Source organism: Lepidochelys kempii, chromosome 18 (genome assembly GCF_965140285.1).
Source record: "Lepidochelys kempii isolate rLepKem1 chromosome 18, rLepKem1.hap1, whole genome shotgun sequence".
In the NCBI taxonomy this organism is placed as follows: Eukaryota; Metazoa; Chordata; order Testudines; family Cheloniidae; genus Lepidochelys; species Lepidochelys kempii.
This window is the reverse complement of record NC_136397.1, coordinates 19,679,252-19,695,931: the sequence shown is the minus strand read 5'-3', so window position 1 is coordinate 19,695,931 and position 16,680 is coordinate 19,679,252. Positions and strand designations below refer to the sequence as shown.

General features: G+C 43.1%; 1 protein-coding gene across 1 annotated transcript in view; it reads right to left on the bottom strand.

The window, feature by feature from the left end:
• Positions 1 to 6,800, bottom strand: part of PLCH2 (phospholipase C eta 2) — a 318,005-nt gene extending 311,205 nt beyond the window's left edge. The window contains exon 1 of the mRNA XM_078849302.1: positions 6,284 to 6,800. The gene's annotated coding sequence lies outside the window, so the exon portion shown is untranslated. The remainder of the gene's footprint in view (positions 1 to 6,283) is intronic.
• Positions 6,801 to 16,680: the final 9,880 nt, after the last annotated feature.

Below are 16,680 nucleotides of genomic sequence, written 5' to 3'. Positions count from 1 at the left end.
TAAAATGGGGGATAATAATAGTGACCGGCCTCACAGTGGCTATTGTGAGATTAGATTTGGTTAGTAAAGTGCTTTGAAGAGATACAGTTCTAAATAGTAGTAATCTAAAACAATAGCAGATTCCTTCTGCTCCACAAGGAGTCAGGAATAAACTATTCATTTATTCCAAAAATGGCAATGCATCCTACTTCAGATGCAAAACTTCTTATACGTGCAGGCATATCCTACATATCCTTTAGGTGCTCTGCCTTCCAGGACAGAGAGGGGCAGGGATGCTGATGGAGATGGATACAGGCAGCACTGACTGTGACCAGGCTACAGAATGCTATGAAGCTTTGGCATCAACTCCATGCAATTAATATTTCTATTTTCATCACACAGGAAAAGAGAAACAGATGTTTAGGATGGCACGAACCTAGACTCTTCCCATAATTCACAGCCCAACCCGTTTACTGTAGCAGTTCACACCCACAAATATTCTAAGGCTGTAAGTACAGATCTACTCTTGCTTTATAGCCCCCAGATGAGGTATTTTGAAAGAAATAAAGAAAGGATTTTAATTTATAAATAAAATACACACATATACATAGACACAATGAAAAATCTTAAACATGCAAGAGCATAACTTTTCCCCTGTGCAATACTGCACAATCTCCTGCACATCAGTGAAGCCAATGGGTTTTTTTCCTGCATGCCGACTGCAAGACAGACATGTTAGCACAGTTCCTCCTCCTATCTCCTGAAGGCAGTAGCTTCATTGCTATCACCAGGTGAGGCAGGAGTTGTCTTGATAAATATGCATTTGTGACTGCATAAGAGAGCAAACAGAAAAGCAGAGCCGGCATAATGCTGTGTAAATAACTTCTGCCCTCCAGGTACAGTAACCAAGGCACCTTTCACTATTAAAAAAATCAATTATATTTAGGTTGAATACATAATGTTACTCTTAAAGCTATAAAGAAAAAGGAGACTTATTCCCTCTGACTCCAGTCCCCTTCTAGAATTGCACACAGCCCCCCATTCAGTCCCAGCATACCCCCATTAGACACAGGGAACTGGGGTTTAAACTGTACAAAAGAGGCTTTGAGATTATAAAAACACATTTTACCCCCAAGAAACACACTGGTACAATGAGTTTCCTCTCAATACAGACAGTCACATGCACAGACCAGCCTTTAGCATATATTACTATTTGCACAACATGTTCTACACAGCCAGAGAGACAGTTCCTGCCCCAAAGAGCTTGCAGACCGGAACACAGACCCTCAGAAGGCAGGGCACTCTAGGAAGCAGGTGGGGGGAGACGTTACATGTCAGGCCCTCCTCAGGCGGGCCCCTCATGGCTGCAAGGCACCCCGCAGAGGCCCAGCCTCAGTTTCCTCCCCTCTCAGGGTCACTCTAAACTCTCTCTTGGGCTAAGGGTCCCTTGTCACAGGCTAATTTATTATTACCCCTCTCAAAGGCACACTCTGAGGTTCCACAATGTAACTCTCGACACCTTAGTCTCTGACACCTTCTGTCACTCTCAACTCTTCTTCACGCCACAATCTTCCTTCAAAACAAAGCAACAACCACCAACATCTCCCTTCCCTGAACTTAACAGAAGCCTCATGTCCCTCCTGACTTCTTTCCAAGCTTGTTCTTTCTCCTTGTATGGAACAGCAGAACTTTACCAGGCCTTCCTTCACCCCCACCACTCACCGACACTGGTAGGAAACATCCACTCTGCACATCCTCGGTTTTCTTCAGCCTGGGTTCTCTCCCTGCTCCCTCCCACTAGGGCCTGTGAAAAATCCCCTCCCCTGCCCCTGGTCCTAGGCTCACTCAGGTTCCTTCCCCAGACCCTTCTCAAGAGACCCCCCAACACACTGAAAGACTTGAGAGCAAAGCAGGTGTAGCTGTTGAGAAAAGCCCTACTCTCCCTCAGGTCTCATCCTCAGCCAGCCCTCAGGAAGGAACAGTCAGTCTAAACCCCTCCCCAGTTACCCTCCTACCACTGGTCTTTCTTTGAGACCCACATCATGCCCAGGTTTGGTGGGGTGAAGCTAATTGAACAGGGCTGGCTGACACCCGGCTTCTGGGCCTTAAAGGAGAAGGCCACCTTGTCGTACCGGGGAGCTAGAGTGTAGTTTTTGGGTAGCCCTTTGACTAGCCTCTCACTCCCATCATGTATCCACAACCTTCGCCAGGTATTAGCATGCCACAAACACCTTCCCACACCCCCTTGAAAAGTTTGGGGAGCCAGCATCCCCCCTCCCAAGTGATAAGCACCCCCAATCAAGACCCCAGTACGCCCTACCAAGATTCCCTGTGATGAGCATATAATTGTCCCCCTATCACAGCACTGCTTACAGGTGGCTGCCTGGAGCCCAAGTACTTCTGTCTTTACACAGGGCCTCCAATCTGAGGTTGAGCCTGAAAACAAGGGTTGCCAAAATATGCTGCTATGGAAACCACCATGCCCTGAAGTCTAGGGACTGAGTCTCTGGATCTCTACTCACCCAGTACAAAGTGGAGGTGGAACATTTCCAAATCAGAACGGAAGCCGTTTACACCCGCTCTTGGACTGATATTGGGTGCAGGACAATAGAGAATCAAGCCCCTGGTTTGTGACAGGGGAGCACTCCAGATGCCAGGGACGCTCCGTGGCACCAATTCTGCCATCTGTTACGCCAGGCAGACCCACTTCATTCAAGAGGACTGTACAAGCATAAAGGTGAGTACAATCTGGACTTTGTCATCAACTAGATTAAGTAGGCAGGTCTAGATTTTGCCCTCTGCCACCCTGATATAAAATCAAGAATAACTCCACTGAAGTAACTCCAGATTTACACTGGTATAGCTGAGAAGAGACTCTGGCCCACACTGGTCACTAATTACATCACATGAAATAATCTCCCTTGCACTTCCACAGCTTAATACTCTGCCATTGCTCTCAGCAGCGAAGAGCTTGAGAATCAATTGGGCTCACTCGGAAATGCCGTATGTGTCATTTCAGGACAACACAATAAAATAGAGAACTGAACTGCTGATAGTGCCTGTCTGGAAGGAATTTAATATCAATCCAAGAGTCTCTTGGCAGAGTGTTCCTATTCACCTAATTTAATGTTCATTAATCGGACACATCACACTCCTTGCTAGGCACCCAACAAACTGCAGTAAGTGTCAGGCAAGCTCAGAAAACTCAAGGAGAATATCTTTATAGAAGGGCTGTTCATCCACATCCTGCTTAACCCACCCAGATATTACTCCTACAGCCATTTGCTCCAGTCTGGATTATTAAACCAGGTGGTACTTCTTATTTGCATCCATAACCAGAGTCCAATGGCATTTGCAGCAGGATGGTTCCCTTGGATTGTATTTAGGAGTCGAGTGCTTTGCAAATTTCAGTTTAAATCAAGTGAACACCATAATCAAAGCAATTTTAATGATCTCTTGCTAGGCCAGGAGAGGAATGCCTCCGTGGCCTTGTGAAAGAGATAAAGCAGAACCTTACAAAGGAACATACATACAGTATCTCATGTATTCTTCAGTATCTCATGTATTCTTAGCAAGAAGAAAAGGCCCTTTTTAAAAAGCTCTCCCGCCTTTCACCTCTCTTGCGGTTCTGCACTCATAAAAAGGAACCCTTTGAAAAGTACTAGGTAGCTTTAAAACAATTTGAAAGGGATACAGCAGAAGCAGCTGGCAGGTGGTGTTTTCACTGGTTTGCTCGAGTTAGAAATTCACGCACACCCTGTCTGACCCGACAAACCTGCGATGGGCAAGTCTGGGGAAATGTTGGGAAGCCTTTACAACAGGCCAGAGGTGGATCAGTTTCAGGAATCCCTGGCACAGATGCATGTCTGGAGAAAAAGAAAGCAGCAATGCGGGGTGAGGGAGGGAAGTGTGTTTGCAGCTGGCTTTTGCTGATTTGTGGCTGCTATCAACAAGCCTGTGTTGTGGAAAGGGCTCTCAGCAGCAATGCTCACTTAGCTGCCCTCTCATACAGTTTGTGATGAGTCTGGAATGACCAGACCAGACTTTCAGTACAAGAGAGGAATGCTTCAGAGGAAGGCAGAAGTCTTTCCAAGTGGCAGGGGCAGATTTAATGGCTCAGTAGCTTGGTAGGAGATCAGACAGTTTCGGTCATGGTTTCAAACTCATCACAAGTGACCCCAAAGCTAGGAATGACTGAAGGCCGCTTGGTGACTTGTGTGAAACGAGTTTGGTGAGTCTCAATCCAGTTCCTAGTAGCCAGGTATCATAACAGCCACCAGTACCACAAACTCTTGTTAGCAGGATCAGCAGAGGTACCAAGGATCGAATGGATCAGGATCAGTGATTCCTGCAACGCAGGAGTGAAGCACATTGACAGCAGCATAGAGGCAACCTTCTACTGCCACTGCACTTGTCCTGGGGCTAAGCAAAGGGCATTACCCTCTAGGGCCACCAATGCAACACCTTTCATTAGCACAAAACTCACTTAAAATCCTTTTCTAGTAAACAGGACAGGTTGGGTCATAAGGGACCATTCTGATCATTTAATCTGACTTTCTGCATAAGCAGGCCAAAGAATTTCAATACATGACAGCAGCTGATCCTTCTCCAACACAATCTGTGAGCTGTCGGGAAGGGAGGGGCGGGGGACACAGACACTTAATGCTTTCAGTTTCAGCTATGCAGGCCTCTCTGTTTCACGATCATGCAACTGTAAGGCAGATATGTGTCTGACAGCAAGATAAGAGGGTCTGGTGAACCTGCTGGTTTATTAAATAAACCACAAAAGCCCACACATAGTTGGACTAAAGTCTCAAATTCTCATAGAATCTGATCCTCCTCTCCTGCATCACACCAGCCCTCGGGAACAGGCAAGCCCTGGTAGCACAAACACGCACATACTCACTCTCTCTCTCTCTTAGCAAAGAGCTGTGAAGTGAGTTAGCAGAGAGGAGACATTTATGCACAGGCAGACGTTCTGCTCTCCACACACTGGTGTTCAGGTCAATACTAGAATGCAGCTCTGGCGGGGATGTGAATTGAGACTCTGTTCAGCCTCTCTTGTGTTTACATAATTAGCATACTTCATTTGCAGCCACTGACCTCCTCTCATAATGTATAAAATTCTTGTCCTTTATCTGATCAAACAGTCCCCAACCATCCCTCACTCCCGTACACAATCAACAACAACAAAAAAACAGGAATGGTACCCAGGGAGCACTCCTGCCTCCGCCCCCTCCTCCCCATCACAGCAGAGACTTTCTCTCTTAAATAGAAAAACTTTGACCACTTTCTCTCCAACAGTTACACGGAATTAGAGCTAGATACTGCAGAGAGCCCCAAACAAAAATCTGGGAGTCCAACATCCCCAGCCTTTGCAGTGAATCCAAACCCAGATCTGTGCGTTTTTACAGTTGCTCCCCCTCTCCACAATGGGTCAAAGCAAGACTTTAGAGCTGAACACTATAGAACTTTGGACACGCTCAAGATCCACATCCAAACTTCACAACTTGAGCTCATCTCCAGTACACTAGAGTTCACCTATCCCTGCTTTTGTCATGTCTCCAACATCCTACTTGCATCCTTGGCACAGGAATGCAACTGGGAATTCCTTTGCCATGCTATATGACATGCTGTTCAAAGGCAAAAGGGACACGAAATGATACTGGCATTTATTTCCAAGTCGAGTTTCATTTACTGCTCAATCACAGAGGTAGATTGGCTTGTTTGTTTGCTTTTACCTAGCTGCTATTTGTTCTTTTTATGATCAACTTTTCCCTTTGCAAGTCCACCTCCCATTAGACTCACAGACTTTGCATGAGCTCAGTGCTCCGAAGTGCCTGGGATTGTCATTTTGGAGATATGAGTGTACCAAATCTCCTTGTTGGAAAAAGTTGCCCAATAAAAAAAAAAACACCACCTGCCGATATTATTTTGGTCTATACACAAGTGCAGTCCCCATCCTTCCTATGTGGCTAGAAAAGTTTGAAGCCTAGGGCTGACCCCAATCCAAAGCTTAACACATTTTCCTAGCATATACAAATATACAAAGGAAAAGCATATACAAACATAAATTTAGCACCCAAACTGGATGCTTTTCCATGCTATTTTCCTTAGGTAACACCAGAGGCCAACAGAATTAGCGAGTTCTGTTGCAACTGTAAAGCTATCGATATTCCTGCCGCAGCTTGTTAGAAGTTTTGAACTAACCTCTCAGACCAGAGAACTGAAGAAGTGTTAGAAGTACAAAGAAAAGAATCTAGGCTTGGGGAGAGGAGACAGGGGAGAAAAATAAAGAACACACCTTTATCTCTTTTCTCTGGACTGTGCAGAGTCAGTTCTGTTCCAGCTTCTTTGCATTGTGTATCCGGAGTCTTTCATATGTATAACAAACAAAAAATTCAGCACAATCTGAAGTTAAAGGCTCCTCCCCTGCATTTTACATGGTAAAGGCTCTCAGCTCACTGATCACAAAGCAACTCTTACAGTCCTTGTTCAAACAGTTCAGCTCCAGGGTAACAAGTTCAGAGTGGGAGGAGGCAAAGGGAAGCAGAGGGTGGTAACAGTCTTGGACAGACGTTAAGCCCCTTTTTTATCAGGGGAACCTGTTCTTCAGGTTGGAAATTGAAACATCTGTTTGTTGCCATGTTTGAATATTACACTCCAAGCCTCTTCCACATTAACAAGCCCATGGAGATAAAACCATATTTAATAATGCACACTCACGCAATACATGGGAGAACAAGTTAATCATTAGCGTATACTGCATTTGTTTTACATTTCGGACTTCCTTGTTTAGTTGCTAGTGGAATAAATCCCTTATCATGTCTGTTGTAGGCAATAGTGGCGAACAGGATGCTAGATTTCAATAGTGATCAGGTCTGCAAAGAGTTTCAGTCTTGCAAAATTCTGAGTCCTATACTCAAGCCAGTGTAGCAGAAGTTTAGAAGGTCTAAATAGTTTTCTGATCAATATTTGCAATTACAGAGTAAGTGCCAAGGGAGGGGTAAAAAAATCACTCTTATGCTTCCGGGCATAAAATGATCACCTTGCAGGTCAGGAAGGAACTGTTCCTCCCACCACACATAATACAGAACAATTAGCCAGGTGCATTCAAGGGGTTTTCACTTTCCACTGCAGAATCAGACAATCTTCACTGCTGGAGGGAGGATATATGATGGGCTACAGCTGTGATCTGCTGTGGCAATTTCAATTATCTAATATTCAGAATAGCCAGCGATTAGCAGTTGATGTTTGGAATGTACTAGGAGCTAGTCTACACTACCGTGCTACATCAGCGCAGTTGCACCCCTATAGCATGTCTGGTGAAGACAGGCTATGCTGACAGGAGAGTGCTCTCCCGTCAGCATAATTACTCCACCTCAACGAAAGGCAGAAGCTATGCCAGCTGGAGAGCCTCTCTCACCGACTGAGCACTGGTGTGGACAACGCTTAGGTCGATGTAACTTGCAGCGCTATTGGGGGTGGCTTTTTCACACCACTTAAGCAGTAGTGTAGATCTCGTGCTACACCACATTATTTCCTCTAGTGCAACAGGAATAAACTACTCTGTGTGCAACTAAGAAAAAGCAACATGCTTCAGTATCTTTTGTAAAGGCAGCTTACGTATCTCACTCTAACTTCAGCCTTCTTCTCACTGCAATTCCCATTACAGTATGCTAGCTATATGTTGGCCTAGACACACATAAACAGCACCAACACGGGCACATATTCAGATCAGCCACCCCTCCCTATTCTACATCTTCCAGCACTCAGTGTAATCCTGCCAGGGGAAGGAATTTGTGAGACACATGGGATAGGCAGGTCACGGGACATCTGATCTGGAATCATGCAGACAATATTCCCAAAGCCACCCCAGCCAACCTCCTCTGTAGGGCTCAGAGTGCAAGATTTATGCCCTACAGTCACTCTTCAGTCCGGGGGTTTTTTGGGGCATGAGCCCACTCACAGAGATGACTGGAATTTGACTAATTACAGTTTCCTATTGTGTACATCACCAAACCCCATCAATGTTGCAACACATACTGGGCCAAATTCTGTTCTCAGCTGCCCCCATACAAACTCAAGTGTGGTCCACAGGGATGCATGGGGCACCCAAGAGCAGAATTTGGTCCAATATGAGCTTCCACAGCATGCAAAATATTAATCAGAAGAAAGACAATAGCCTTTGCAAATATAGATCTATGTGAATGCATGTCAGTAGACTGCAAACAGAACACCAAAGCCAAATCCTGTATAACTTTAGAACCAGAACTAACTTGTGCCATTCATTCACATTGCTACCAAAAGACACTTAATTACTAACCCACTTTATTACAGTGCTGTTTCAAAGTAATTATTGTTCCAAATGCGGGGGGGGGGGACACAATTGATAAGTCAACCACCACATTCCAAACTATTTGCCCCACTGGGGCTATGAATCCATACCTACAAACCAGTATGTAAGTTGACACTGATAGACCTTTCTGTTGGAAAGGCCAGTTTTACAAGAGAAGAACAGCTGCATGGTTCCACTCCCACAGCTCTCCTCGAGAAGAAAAGAGCAGTGATGAGAAATAAGTGGAGAGGAAAACAAGCTGGAGTATGAATTGACCCCTGCAGCCTGTCATTGGCCCTCAGGGAGGCAGACAGAGAATCTGCTTTTCCATTCCTTCACTAGCCTGCTCATGAGAGCGGAGAGAGTCAGGGCAGGACAGCAAGAAACAAAATGAGGCAGAGAATAAACAGGTGGGCGAGAGCAGGAGGCGACCCACAAGGATATGTTCTTTTATTAACTGGGTATCTAGAGTGCTTCTGAGAAGACCATTCAGTTACCTCACCATGTCACATCTTAACTAGTGGCCCCGTCCTACAAACAGCTACTCCTGCATGCAAGTTTGCCTTAACTTTAAATATTTTCTGAAATTTGAGCACTTAATATTTCAACCTGAGTGACCACAAGTTTGTAAGTAATTTTTTACTAGGTTTATGAACTAAGGGTCAGGCCATTAACTGCTTACTCCCACTGGGGAGGAGTTACTTGAATGAGTAGCCCCCACTGAAGCTAAGGGGACTAGTCATGCAAATAACTGCTCACCAATGGGACAACAGAGTCACACAACCTGGCTCTAAGTTATAGAGATCTCAATTCCTACCTAGGGCTCAGATCCATGATTTCTGGGGAGAAATCTCCAGATTCCCCCATAACAATTGCATCTTCCTTTTGTGTTAAAAGTTGTAAAATATTCACATTCTTATTCCTTTCTGCATAAGAAAAGTTAAGATCTTAAGACAGGAACAGATGAGGGAATGGAACCATTTCTGTTAAATGCCCTCCTCCCCAAACCTGTCCATATTTAAACTGTATTGATGCAATATAAAAGCTACACCTGGTAACAGTCCCCAATATGTCTTGGTTTTGGAAGCATTAGGAAGTTGTGTGCATTTCAAGTGATGGGATATTTGTTGTAGCAATTTTTTATTTTTTAAGGAAACTTAGGAAACTACATTACAAGTCAATGCTGCCCCCTAGGCAGCTCTAGAATGTTGCCATCCTTTATTTTTTAACAAAATCACACAGCACTTCATCTCTACAGAGCACAGTACAAATATTAACTAGCTTGGAGGTTAAACAAGTCCCCTGTACTGCAGATATGGATTAATCCTGTTTTTCTCTCAGTGCACAGGGGGGTTTTATAATAAAGTAAAACTGACATTACTCAGATCTTCACATTCTTTATGACATCATCGTCTTACATTTATACAATAAGGATTCCAAAACTCTGAATAAACTATAGCCCTGTGGTATTCAGTAGTCACAGGTTCTATTCCTGGCTCTGCCAATGGACTACTGGGTGACCTTGTCTCTCCGTGCCTCAGTTTCCCCATCTGTAAAATGGGGATAATGATATTGTCCTCCATTGTAAAGTACTTTGAGATCTACTGATGGAAAGCATTGTAACATTTAGGTATTATATATACACTAGAGACTTCACCCATCACAAATACAACCTCTTCTAGGGTGGAACCCAGCAGCTGTGTAACAGTCCACAATGCTGGAAGTCAACAAATTAAGAAGAATGAGCCCAGTAAAAATCAAAGATGACAAAAGAGCCATAGCCCTCCATTAGCCTCTTGCAACATCCAGTGCAGGAAAAGTTGCATACAGTATATTTTTCTAAGTGCTTTAACAATCCCACTTCTAAGTGGCCCACACAATTCTCAAATAACAATCTTCATTTGCTTTTTAAGATCTGCTGCTCCGCTCCTTTTTCTCCTTGCTCTGCCACTGTCACCTACAAGACAATATTGATTACGGAAGACTGTGAAACAAGAGGTTCAAACCCAAAAGTGAAACTCAGTTTAACTTGCTAACTGTCACCTGATTTTAAACATGTAAAAAACATGACTTTGTAGGAATCTGATGTGAAATAAAAACTTTGATCAGGTTCACTCCTACAGCAAGTGCACCACAGCGACCTCACAGAAGGCACAAGCCAATGGTTGAATTTGTAATTGAACCGGAGATCATTTGTTTCTTAAGGGAACAAGTGGAAGCTGTCTGGGCCTAATGAAGGCGCTATTCTGGGTTATAAACTCACTTTGGGGACTGGTCCTGCTTTGAGCAGGGGGTTGGACTAGATGACCTCCTGAGGTCCCTTCCAACCCTGATATTCTATGATTCTTTAAAAAGTGATGAAATTGCCCTTCAGACATGGGTGATTCATATTACTCTGACTGGAGTACACAATTTATATTTAGTAAAGTACCAAACTGCTTAGAAAGGGCCCTGATTCTTCAAAGGCTTACAAATGAGCTTAACTTGATTAAATCCACTGATTTGATGGGATCACTCATATAAAAGTAAGCACTCACATAAGTCTTTGCAGGATCAGGTCCTTAACAGGTCTGAGCACTATGGGGTGTTACAGTTAACATACATTTTCACAATTAGTGAAACAAACATTAATGAAAAAAGAAAAGGAGTACTTGTGGCACCTTAGAGACTAACCAATTTATTTGAGCATGAGCTTTCGTGAGCTACAGCTCACTTCATCGGATGCATCCGATGAAGTGAGCTGTAGCTCACGAAAGCTCATGCTCAAATAAATTGGTTAGTCTCTAAGGTGCCACAGGTACTCCTTTTCTTTTTGCGAATACAGACTAACACGGCTGTTACTCAGAAACCAAACATTAATGAGTTCACCCTTAAAGCTGAGCGACTGATGCAGAGAACACACCAAACATAACACACACACAAAACCTACAGCACCCTGCGTATTCCTGACTGGAACTTTTAGGCACTGTAGTAATATAAAATGTCAAATAATTATTTTTATATAGCACCAGCTAAATGCTAGCCACTTTACACAGAAGTGTGAAGATTACGGTCCCTTATGAGCTGAATTAATGAATACATAATAGACTGTAAGAAATGTCAGCCTTCATGCTGCTGTTACATACATTTTTCTTTCTCTCACTCTACCCCTTTTAGTACTATTTTTAAAAAGAACTAAGTTCACTGACCAAAAGCAAAAACTCACCAACAATTACCTAATATTATTTGAGCTCAACTTCAATTCACAAGAAAAGCAAAATTCTGAGTAAGGGCTGAAACGATGCCCTTCAGCAGCCTGCAGTTCTTCTCAGTTTTATAGAAACTGGAGAGATGTGTCTCGGAAAGGTCTGATCAAATGACTAGGAGCCAGGAATTTGTGGGCCATAATTCCAGCTTTCACACTGATTCTTCGGGGGAAGTCACTTAATTATTTGTATTACTGCAGCATCTAGAAGCCATAGTCATGACTAGGATCCCTGCCTCAGCCTCCCGATCTGTCAAATTGAGAGTGAATGATACCGGCCTACTTTTACAAAGATCACTAAAAGCCTTCACTCAAGATTTCTTTAATAAATGGCACATACAATATAAGACACAAAAAGGGACTAGGAGAGAGAAACACGGCACTCGAAGCAACCTCCAGCCCCTTTTTCTAGCAGCTTGTCATTCTAGCATAGTCTCCAGCTTCAGTCAGACCCTGCTGAAAGCTAGCATGTTAGCTCCAACAACCTATCATTGTGTGTCTGTCCCTAGGCCCATTAGACACCTAGCATTCTAACTGACCCATGTGCAACTGAGTCAAGAGATAATTAACTCTTTGGTTGCTGGAGGAAAGTATTGCACAAGGTACATACCAAACACCTCTCAGAGATGGTCTGAGGATTAAACTGAGGAGGGGCCAAATTCATCACACTAGAACTAGACCAGGGATGAATTAGGAGCATTGTTTGTTGAGTGTTTAAAATGTTAGGAATTATTGCTATGGTGTTGCCAAGTCTCATGATTTTATTACGAGTCTTGAAATATTTGGTGTTTTTCTTAAAAACCCAGCAGTTGATATCAGGAGATTGCCTGGGAGTCTCAGCTTCCATTTTTTTTTAAAAAAGGAAGTTTCTAGCCTTCGTGGTTGCAGAAAAAAAATGACATGAGTGCAGCCTAAAGAGGATAAATAAAAAGAACTCCAGAAGTATTATTTAAAAAGATCATAATTTTTAAACCAATCTCAGGGTTTTTGGGGTGCAGACTCATTGTTTTTAATGTTTGGGGTTAGCAGTACTGCAGTGACGTGCCAAGAATGCAAAGGCTGAGATAATAAGTGCCTGATGGTTCTTGCCTTCAGTAAGGATCTATTCTGGCAAAGGAGGAGCAGTGAAGAGAGGCCGTGCTGTTTGCAAAATACTGACCAACCTAGATATTGTATTATTTGAGGCAAGTACCCCACCTACAGTTCTTCTAGAGCAGTGGTTCCCAAACCTTAACAGCCTGTGAACCCCTTTCACTCACATGTCAAGTCTCGCGAACTCCCTCCTAAAAATGAATATTTCAGGGATTGTCTCCTTTACCTGAGTATAAATTATAAAAGCAGTGATCTTGAAAATATAAAATTTGTTTTTATGACATGCTTATTACCACTATTTATGATTAATTATTTATCATTACAGTATTTTTAGTACATTATGAAAACAACAACACTCTTCCCAGATCTCACTTTTGTAGCTTGTATCACTTTGAATAAGCCTGTTATAAGAAAAAGGCTCCTATGTTTCATCAAGGAGTATCAGATGTGAAACAGCATGAAGAATCAAGAAGCCAACTCAAAGAGTTCCTCCTACATAAGCATTCAGGTCTTGAGCAGTCCAGGCAAACAATGCACGTTACAACAAAGCTTAAACTTGTTCTTCATAATAATTTTAAAAACAATACTAGCTGCCTATTTAATTTTAAAAACAGCAAAAAATATCCACCTCCCTTTCCATTTCTTATATGGAGTCCTGAAGTTTAAATTTCCAGTGTGATAGATATGCTTTCTTTGATCTGCTTAGCTCTCGGAAGTCCAGGGGCTCCGGGCTGCTGGCTCCATGCTGCCCAGGGTCCCTAGGGACAGCTCTGTCTGCCATTAGGGAATTTTTTTCCTGAGAACCCCATGTAACATTTCGCGAACCCCAGTTTGGGAACCACTGTTCTAGAGAAGGCGTTCTCAAACTTTTTCTCAGTGTGGCCCTTATCTTCATAGCAAGATTGTTTCATGGCTGTTTCCCCACCCATCTACCTCTGAGTGGGCCACATACCCTCCCACACATGATCACATAAAATCCTAGTTGCAACTACATCAATTGCTGCCATGGGAAGGGAATATTAAGAAAGTACTATTACGTATAATTTGTCTGGTGGTAGCACACAAGAGGCACTGTCCCAAAGAGCCTTCTATTTAAAATATTTTTGGCAATCCTTCAATTAGATGTAGCCGTTGGAAAGAAGCAGAACAAGCCAGGATGACATGATCAACCAGCCGTGCACACCCTGCAGTTTGGATACCCACCTTCCAACAATTCAGTAAAAAAATAGCCAGTGCCAGAGATTTTCAGATGCACCTTTTCAAACGTTAACCTGGAAATGTGAACATGGCACTTTCTGTAAGAGTCAGGGAGTTAGCTCCAGTGTCTTGGCAGAATTCCAATCTGTGTAATTACACTCTGCTTCCTAAAATTCCCCATATAATTTCAGTGAGATCCACGACACAGCAGTTTAGACCAGATACTGTAACTGTCAGCCATTAAATAGCTCTCACCTTCTATGCCAAAGGTGGTGAATAACATGATCAGTGTGCACTTTTTGTGTTTCAGTTTGCTAAAGCCTCAGTCCTGCAAACACACAAGCAATTAACTTTACACACAAGTATTTACACTCAGTTCAGTGGGACTACTCAGTGTAAAGCCAAATCCATGTGTATTTGCTGGAAAGAGCCTGAGGGCTGGTCTACACTAGAAAATTAGATTGATCCTGCTACCTGGCTTAGGAGTGAGAAAAATCCACAGCCCTAAGCAAAGTAGTTAAGCTGACCTAAATCCGCACATGGACAGTGCTACAGCTCCGGTAAATATTTTCAACCCCACTGGAGTTTTTTTAGCATGTTGGGGGTGCGTGGCTCTGGAAAATACTGTGTAAGATTTTATGCCCTGCATCGAGCTAACTACCGCCCCTCGGGGAGGTGGATTGCCTATGCCAATGGGAGAACCCCTCCTGTCAGCACAGGGAGTGTCTACACTGAAGCGCTAGAGCAGCAAAGCCACTTTGCTGCAGCTGTGTCATTGTAGTGTTTTAAGTGTTGACAAAGCCTCAGTTTGTTAAGTGCTTTGAGATTCTTCAGGATATTTTAGCAGTGTAGTGTCCCGCTGTCTCCTCGCTGCTGGAGTCTTTCCCTGCTATGGGGAAAGGCTCCAACAGTGTGGAAAGACTGTGGCAGGGGAGGCATTAGGAAATGTCTCCAGCAGCAGGCAGCCACTGGAGCCTTTCCCCACTGTCAGAGCCTTTCACTGACATATGTAGCTACACACCACAGCTTGCTTTTCACTGTGGCATGAAGCTATATATACCCTACGTGCCTCTGCCAGGGGTGTGCAGCATAGCCCGAGTGTATTATAGTGTAATGTAGTGATTAGCGTGGATGGTGCCTCCACCAACAGATGGTACTGTATCTTAGTGCCAAATTGTTGTCTTGTTTTGATATTACATTGTTGTATCTGATCAGGGGATTGGTAAGAAGTTTGAGTCCTGCCTGTGTGTGCAGAAGCTGTTACCTCCGGTATCCTAAAAAACCCTTGAATTTTGATAAGCAACTATTACAGTAGGTTTCACTGTAACCTGAATTGCAACTAGCAAATTATCCATTCACCAAATAGATGTGGAACCACAGAGGAAACACATAAATACAGAATCTTAAAGTGGAACTTTTACATTAGTTTATAATCTCATTTTAATCAATTTTAAAATCTGTTCAGAAGAAAAGCACAAACACAGTTTGGCAAATAACACGGCTATATCAGGTTTCAAGATTTATAATTGTAGTTTATGAGTTTTTCAAAGAATAAATATTGCTATTTTGTTTCCTTTGTGAAAAAGGACCTTGACTGTAAGGTGCATATTGTAGAAACATCATACTGTCCACACCACCATCAGCCTCAAAATGTGTAACATGAGGCTGGTTGATTTTTTGTTTAACATTTTCCCTGCAGAGTCCAATAAATCATAGTGACCAAGATTTACTGGACTCTGTCTAGCAGAATACAGTTATTCAAGTCCCCACAGTAAGCAAACCAGGGATTATGTGTGATTTGGAAGGTAATTTATCAGCAAAGCTGGTAATTTTAACATTGTAACATTGATGTTCACTCATCTTTCTGTCTCTTTCCAAGTGCTGTCTTTCATCAATGAATCATCCACGTAGAGAAATGGTTCAGGCATTGCACTATGGCAAATGCGTGTTTACTGAAGACAAACAGCCCTGAAGCCTGGTCAGAGAAAGACACTATATTCTGCAAGGACTGGATCTCTTTAGGCCACACAGGAATTCATCTTTAAAGTAAAACCACAAAACCGGCCTCTGAAGCATTGCACACCAGCACTTCAGAGATCAGGATCTTTGTAAATTTCTTCTAGCTGCTTGCACATTTAATGCAGTAATGTTGAGTGGACCAGTAGTAGACGGGGTGGAGGAACAATCCATGTGAACTGAGTCCTGAAATGAGCTTTCCTGATGGATCATTTGCCTGCCAGCAGAAGTAACCAGCTTCAGGCAACTAGCCTCAGGTTTTTTTTATAGGTTTTTTCTTCTTTAAGTTTGTCATTAAATCAAGTCTTTGTGAATGCGAGGAGCTAATAGCCAGTGCTGCTCTGACAGCTATGCTGAAGATGTGCAGCATTGCCCAGACTGAGTGCAGGGCTGCCAAGCCACAAGTCTGAATGAGTTAGACTTAAAAAACACATAATAAAGGAAGGTTTTAACGGACTTATTAAAATTAATAAAAAATTCTTCATCACAAAACAGAGAGAGATGTAAAGTTCACACGCAATGAGTGAGACTTGGGCTCAGGAAACAATTTGTCCACACAACAGCTGAAAGAAATTATTTATGAAGGATACAAGGGCATGCTTGTGCAACTGCATGGATCTACATTTGGTTATGCCAATATCACGGCATTGAGCAATGCACAGTATACATACGTGCTCTGCTCTGCAATCTTCCCGCATGCAGCGTGATGCTGAAAAACTGCACCACTGTTAAGCCAACTGCTGATGCCTGGATAAGAGAATTTCTAATTGTAGTTTGAAGTCCTGGCCAGTTCCCACTGTAAGAGGCTTACCTC